General features: G+C 46.1%; 1 protein-coding gene across 2 annotated transcripts in view; it reads right to left on the reverse strand.

The window, feature by feature from the left end:
- itga3b (integrin, alpha 3b) overlaps positions 1-7,500 on the reverse strand; it is a 51,487-nt gene that overhangs the window by 24,399 nt on the left and 19,588 nt on the right. The window lies entirely within an intron of this gene.

Below are 7,500 nucleotides of genomic sequence, written 5' to 3' on the forward strand. Positions count from 1 at the left end.
ACAGCAATCACACCTAAAGTCGCCATAAGATGACATGATCCCCAGAGCATAAAAGGGCGTATAAACTCAAAAGAAAAATACCTAGTTGTTTGGATTTGTCTCCTGAAACCTGACACAGATACATGTACACATGCTTTCGTGCACACACACACACACACCACACACACACACACACACACACACACACACACACACACACACACACACACACACAGAAGAAAGCTGAATGAGTGAGCAGTTTCCTGTTGGCACGGATAAAGGTAATACAATAGGTGAGTTTAGAACAGCAGACAGATAACACTCACTTACACACACACACACACACACACTCAGGTACACACTGAACGCCCTGTCTAACCCCTTTAACCCCTAACAACATGGGGGTTTCGTTTACAGCTACAGACAGGCAAAAGTACAGAGGACACAAAAAAACAGGTAGCACATCAGTGAATTGCAGTGATTCCATGAAGCCAAGGTCGATAGCATGAGAAGAACACTTTTCTTTAGTGAAGGCCAGTGTGTTACAAACTCCTCTCATACAGACGGTAACAATATCACATTGTTAAGACACAGACAGAGAGAGAGAGACAACAGAGAAACTGACAGAAAGAGAAAGAGAGACAGGGATAACCTGATGCATGACAGCCCAAGAGAGTAAGAGATAGATAAGAGATAAATAAGTTTGAGTGCATAGAAGAGTAGGAGACAGGCAGACAGACAGACAGACAGACAGACTGGCACAAACACACAGGGAAACAGATTAAGACAGAGAGAAATAAGTTTGAGTGCATAGAAGAGTAAGAGACAGAGACTGTCCGAGCCAGACAGACAGACAGACAGACTGACAGTCAGGCAGACAGATAGGCAGACAGACAGTCGGTCAGTCAGGCAGACAGACAGACACACAGACAGGCAGACAGACACACACACACACACACACACACACACACAGACAGACAGACACACACACAGGCAAACACACAGGCAAACAGACAAAGACAGAGAGAGAGACCAATAAAAATGAAAGAGAAGTGAAAAGAAAGAGAGAAGCCGGTAGAGGAATGCAGAAGTGACAGAAGAGGGTGGAGGAGTGGGACAGACAGCAGGTCTGAGCACGACCAGGGTGCTGAGGAGTCAGACTCTCTCCCCCAAGCAATTAAGGCAAACATGTTCACAGAGCGCATCAGTCACAGACACACACACACACACACACACACACACACAGAGAGAGAGAGGCAGAAAGGAGGGGGGAACAATAGTTGAGCGTGGGGGAATGAGACAGATTTTCCAAGCTAAAACATCCATATTTGATCCTCCATTTCTCAGTCTAGTACAAGGTCATGTACTGATGGGAAACACTACAGTAAATGTAGTAGAGTGTTTGGTCTCTCCACCGCTCTCTGCACTGATCAGTCTCTGACCTCTGGGTGCCATGGGGACGGGAGACTCTGACCTCTGGGTGCCATGGGGACGGGAGACTCTGACCTCTGGTTGTCATGGGGACGGGAGACTCTGACCTCTGGGTGCCATGGGGACGGGAGACTCTGCTGCTCTTTTGGCAGGCTGCAGATGATGTCACGGAGAAGAGAGGCTCTTTTTCGTGGCCTTGGGGTTCTCCTTCTTCGCCTTTCCCTCTCTCTCTCTCTCTTTCTCTCTCGCTCTTCTGTTCTCCCTCACCGCTTTCTGTCTCTCTAACTACTTTCTCTCTATCCACTCATCCACGGCTCTCTCTTTCTCTTTGATCAACAGGCTCTCTACTATTGTCTCTTTCTCTCCCAGGCTTTTTAAGAAAAAAGGAGAGGAATTTCCAACCCTGGAACAAGATATTTCTCTCTCTCTCTCCCTCTATCTATCTATCTTTCTCTTCCTTCCTCCTCTCTTCTCTTCCCCTCTTTCTCTCTCTCTCTCTTCTTCTCTCTTTCTCTGCCCTACCTCCTCCTCCGTCCTTCTCCCCAGGTGTCAGTTAAATAAGAAGACGAACAGAGAGCTGCCAGGAGAAGTCAGGACTTGCCAACATGTAAATCTCAGCCCCACGGCTCACGAATGAGGAAGCCTACACACACACACACACACACACACACACACACACACACACACACACACACACACACATAGAGAGAGTGCCAAGCTGTTGATTAAGTAAATGCGTTTCCTTTGAAAATGTCTTCAATAATCCGAACTCTGTTGTGCCTCAAACACACACCCACACACACACACACACACACACACACACACACACAAACAAACTGAAGTTTCTGGCCCGCTATGGTGTATTACAGAAGCACTATGTTATTACTGCAGGAAAACAGGACGCTGCCAGTACGAATGCAGTCGCTACATTCATTTCCCTGTGGCCAGTGGACAACAGCGAATCACTGCAGTCTGCTGAATAATTTACGACGGACGTAATGAAAGTCTCATCTAAGGGCTTAGAGAAGTTCACAAAAAGTGATCAATCATGTAGCTTAATTCTAGTACAAACATATAAAGTGTTGAAATATGGAAATAGGGAAAATTATAATCACGTATTACTGAAATGTATTATTTTATGCAGTCATACAGACATGAGAGGCTGTAGCAATACAATATGACACAGTAGACCAAACGAAATGGCTGAAAAGGTTGTGGCTCAGAGGTTGTGTGTATGAGGTTGTGTGTGTGTGAGGTTGTGTGTGTGAGGTTGAGTGTGTGAGGTTTTGTGTGTGTGAGGTTGTGTGTGAGGTTTTGTGTGTGAGGTTGTGTGTGTGAGGCTGTGTGTGTGAGGTTGTGTGTGTGAGGTTGTGTGTGTAAGGTTTGTGTGTGAGGTTTTGTGTGTGTGAGGTTGTGTGTGTATGAGGTTGTGTGTGTGTGTGAGGTTGTGTGTGTGAGGTTTTGTGTGTGTGAGGTCGTGTGTGTGAGGTTTTGTGTGTGAGGTTTTGTGTGTGAGGTTTTGTGTGTGTGAGGTTGTGTGTGTGAGGCTGTGTGATGTACCCTCTGAGAGAAGCCTGGTCTGTCCATCATCACACCAAATGAAAGGCTTATATGAGCCGAAGTAACATACAGATCATAATACCCCCAGCCCTGATGCACTGCACCACATCAAACCAGGTGTGGATGTGAGATCATACCTGCCAACCACCTGAATTTAAAAATAAACACACACACACACACACACACACACACCTCCTTCCCTCGCTCTCATACACACATACACACTTACACTCTCTGTCTCTTTACTCACACACTCTCACTCTCTCTTACACGCGCACACACACACACACACACACACACACACACACACACACACACACACACACACACACACACACACAGACACACAAACACACACGCACACACATACACACACACAGACACACACACAGACACACACACACACACACACACACACACACACACACACACACACAAACACACGCACACACACACACAAACAGACATACACACACACACATACACACACACACATACACACACACAGACACACACACAGACTCACACGTAAAATCATGCCACTCTAAACAGGATGCCACAAAAAGGATGTCTGCAAAGCTTCCAGAGTTTTCTCAGCATTTTTCACAGGTGAGACTGCCCAGCTTCTTCTCTCTCTCTCTCTCCCCTGTGAGTGAAATCCGTGCCTCTGCTAAATCCTTTACTAAACTCCTCTCCCTCCACCTCCTCACGCACTAGACGCTACGTGCCTGGCTCCCGCCGGCACCACCGCTCCGCCACAGATACCTGTGTTTACCGGCACGGCAACACCAGAGATGAATCAGGATAATGCATCGCTCTCTTTCCCCACTCCATTTGTGTGTGTGTGTGTGTGTCTGTGTGTGTGTGTGTGTGTGTGTGTGTGTGTGTGTGTGTGTGTGTGTGTGTGTGTGCGGTAACAGGGGGCGGCTGGCAATGAGACTACTTAGAGAGCTGGTTTAGGGTGATTTAGAGCATGATTCTCCACTGTAATGCATTTAATGTCTCTGTTATGCCTCTGATGTATCACCTGATATCGGGTCAAAGGTGAAACCAAGGATAATGCATCTTTCTCCCTCACCCTGTGTGCACGGTACCAGGGGGTGGCTGGCAGTGCAACTGCCTAGAGGGGTGATTTAGGGGCAGGATTCTGCTGTGTAATGGGTCTGATGTCTGTGATAAACCATCTGATATTGAGGCAGAGGAGGAACTAGGGTCTAAACGACGTGCAGCTGAAACACATAACGACTGACATGTCAGGGAAAGTGTCGGAGCCACAAGGTACCATTTGTAACACGGCCATTAACAACACAAACAGGTTGATAAAAGCAGCTGATAGTAGCCCTGCACTGCAGCCTGGTTTAGGCCGGGATTCTGCTCTGTAAGGCCTTTAATGTTCTCCCATGTAGCAACTAATACTAAGGCCTTTAGTATTCTCCCATGTATCACCCGATACTAAGGCCTTTAATGTCCCCCCATGTAGCACCTGATACTAAGGCCTTTAATGTTACCTCATGTAGCACCTGATACTGAGGCCTGCGTGAAAGTGAGCTCTGATGGATCCACAGCTTAAATGCATTAGGTCTGAAACAACAGTGCAAGTCTTTTGAGCGTCTAACTCTGACAGACGTAACGCATTAGAGTAAGGCTGAAATGTCCATCACCAGGCACCATCTGTAACACAAAACAAATACCGCAAAGTACCAGTACCTGTCTAAGTGAATGTAGCCAGTCACTAGGAACAGGAGATCCAGCTTTTACAGGGAGGCAGAGAGAGGCCCACTGCTGGCAGTAAAAGTAAAAGAGTGCCTGACACACGGTCAATAAAGAGAAGTGACTGACTGAGCTCCATAGGTGAACATATCCCCAAACCACCAAAGACAACTGCAAAAACAAATCATGTACAATTCCATAATTTACAGAATATACTATAATACTTTGTACAACTGTTTGAAAGTACTGTGCGATCGACATACATCCCAATGTTGTGCTATACTTTCTAGTGAAATTCATACGACAAAGAGTCATGAGTAGCACAGACCCTCCCTGAGAGAGGAACACAACAAACTACATTATGTCCCACTAAGGAGTCTTATCAACCAGTTATCAGTGACGTCCGCAGAGGACATGAGGGCCCTCATTCATATCACTGTGTATGTGTGGGTGTATGTGTGTGTGTGTGTGTGTGCACTTGAAAGAGAGAGAGAGTGAAAGATTCCTTGGAGTGTGCGCGTAGATGAGTGTATTGTTTCATTGTGTGTGTCCTGGTGTGTGGGTGTGTGTTGCGTGGGTGATGGGAAGGGGTGTTGATGTGTGATGTGTGGGTGCATGTATTTGTGTGTGTGTGTGTGTGTGTGTGTGTGTGTGTGTGTGTGTGTGTGTGTGTGTGTGTGTGTGTGTGTGTGTGTGTGTGTGTGTGTGTGTGTGTGTGTGTGTGTGTGTGTGTGTGTGTGCATGTGCATGTGCATGTGCATGGGCATGAGTCTATAAGTATGTGAGTATGTGTACATGTGTGTGTGTGTGTGTGTGTTCTGCGTGGGTGCGTGCTGGTACACTGTTACGGAGGGGTGTTGATGTGTGATGTGTGTGTGTGTGTGTGTGTGTGTGTGTGTGTGTGTGTGTGTCTATAAGTATGTGAGTGTGTATACATGCGTGTGTGTGTGTGTATATGTGTGTGTGACTGTTCACTGAGGCCTCGCTTAAAGATCACTCAGTACCAGCCTTTATCTGGCATTCCACAAGAGAGGACCAGACAGACAAAGAGGAGAACCAAGGCCACTGTTGACAAGTGTGTGTGTGTGTGTGTGTGTGTGTGTGTGTGTGTGTGTGTGTGTGTGTGTGTGTGTGTGTGTGTGTGTGAATGTAAGGGAGAAAGAGAGAGCAAGAGTCAGATAATATGTACAGTTTTTGAGACAGAGGCAGAAACTGAGAAAGAGAGAGAGAGAGAGAGAGAGAGAGAGAAAGAGAGAGAGAAAGGGAGAGAGAGAAAGCAATGGCAGGCCAGTCGTTCAGCAACTTCTTTCATTAATAATGAAATCAATTCCCTGCATTTTCAACTGAGCTTTCACTTGGCACGAGTCGAACTTGCTTTTCTTTTTCCTGATAGAATGGCTACTCGTAGACAGCAGGGAATGGTACACACTGACATCTGCAATAGATCTCCCGTCAACACATAATCACGTTTGCCGGGCTGATGTACTATGTGTCATCATCATCAGGCATTTGAAGGGTGGAGGTGAAGCTTCTATGGTGTTCTGTTTGAGATCAGTTGGAAGAACAGATGATAGCGCACACACACACACACACACACACACCGACAGACCTCTATGACGTACACAAACGTACACACACACACACACACACACACACACACACACACACACACACAGACAGACCTCTATGACACACACAAACGTACACGCAAACACACCAGAAGGCAACACTTCTTCTTAACCTTCTTCTTCTAAGTTGTACAGTTCCCTAGCCTAAACATTGCCTTGACAGATAATAGTCGCATTCATTGAAATGGTACATGTCGTAATCAATTTTTAGACGTAATTCAAATAATCACATGTGCTTAATAATGTGCCGGTATAAACTAAAGGTAGTCTTTCATCTTCCAAAAGGCATAGAACCAAACATGTGTTAACACTGAGTGATAACCATGGGGACTCCTGTCACCTGTCTCCTGTCCTGGCGTGTATGAATAAGCTACATGAGGCGCTAAACAACAGCACCCAGTGTTGAGATGTCATTCCACCATCACGCAGTAACTCAGCCTCGTTAAACTGCCGATTCATACGACAACCACTGTACTGTACAGATTTTTGTTTGTTTAAGCTTCTATTCAAGTGAACACAACTCTTTATCATCTGTCCCTCTTATCCCATTCCCAATGGAATTACTGTGCTGCATTTTCCGAAGAGAGTATTAGAGTGACTCCATTCCTATAGGCTATTTTGCCTGTTTCATAAATGACAGCCTGTCTTGATCACTCTGCTCAAGCAAATGTGTCAGTGTAAACTCTGAATTACATAACTATTCATCCTGATTGCCTGACAGTCAACATTCAACAAAGCTGTACTCTGCACCAATGCATTACTGTGGGTAGTTCTGTTCACCACCAGAGCCCAGTCACATTGTCCAGTTGGCTACTGGTCAATGGTACTACAGGGGTGGTCTCTGGCTCAGGGGGGGGAGAGAGTGCAAGACCTGCGCTGAATTTGGGATCCATGTAACACAAAGAGAGAGAGTGAGTAAAAGAGGGTGAGAGAGATGGAGAGACAAAAAGAGGGAGTGACAGAGAGAAAGAGAGAGAGAGTAAAAGGGAGAAAAGGAGAGATGTAGTGTGAGAATGAGGGAGAGGGAGAGAGGGACACAAATGGTGAGAGCCAAAAAGAGGGTGTGAAAGAAATGGACAGAGGGAGAAAGAGAGAAAGAGAAAGAGTTGGAAAGTATGGGGAGAGAAAGGGATTAAGAGGGAATGAGAGAGAGGGAGAGAATGAGAAAGAGGGAAAGAGAGAGTCAGAGTAA

Source organism: Clupea harengus, chromosome 23 (genome assembly GCF_900700415.2).
Source record: "Clupea harengus chromosome 23, Ch_v2.0.2, whole genome shotgun sequence".
NCBI classification, from domain to species: Eukaryota; Metazoa; Chordata; class Actinopteri; order Clupeiformes; family Clupeidae; genus Clupea; species Clupea harengus.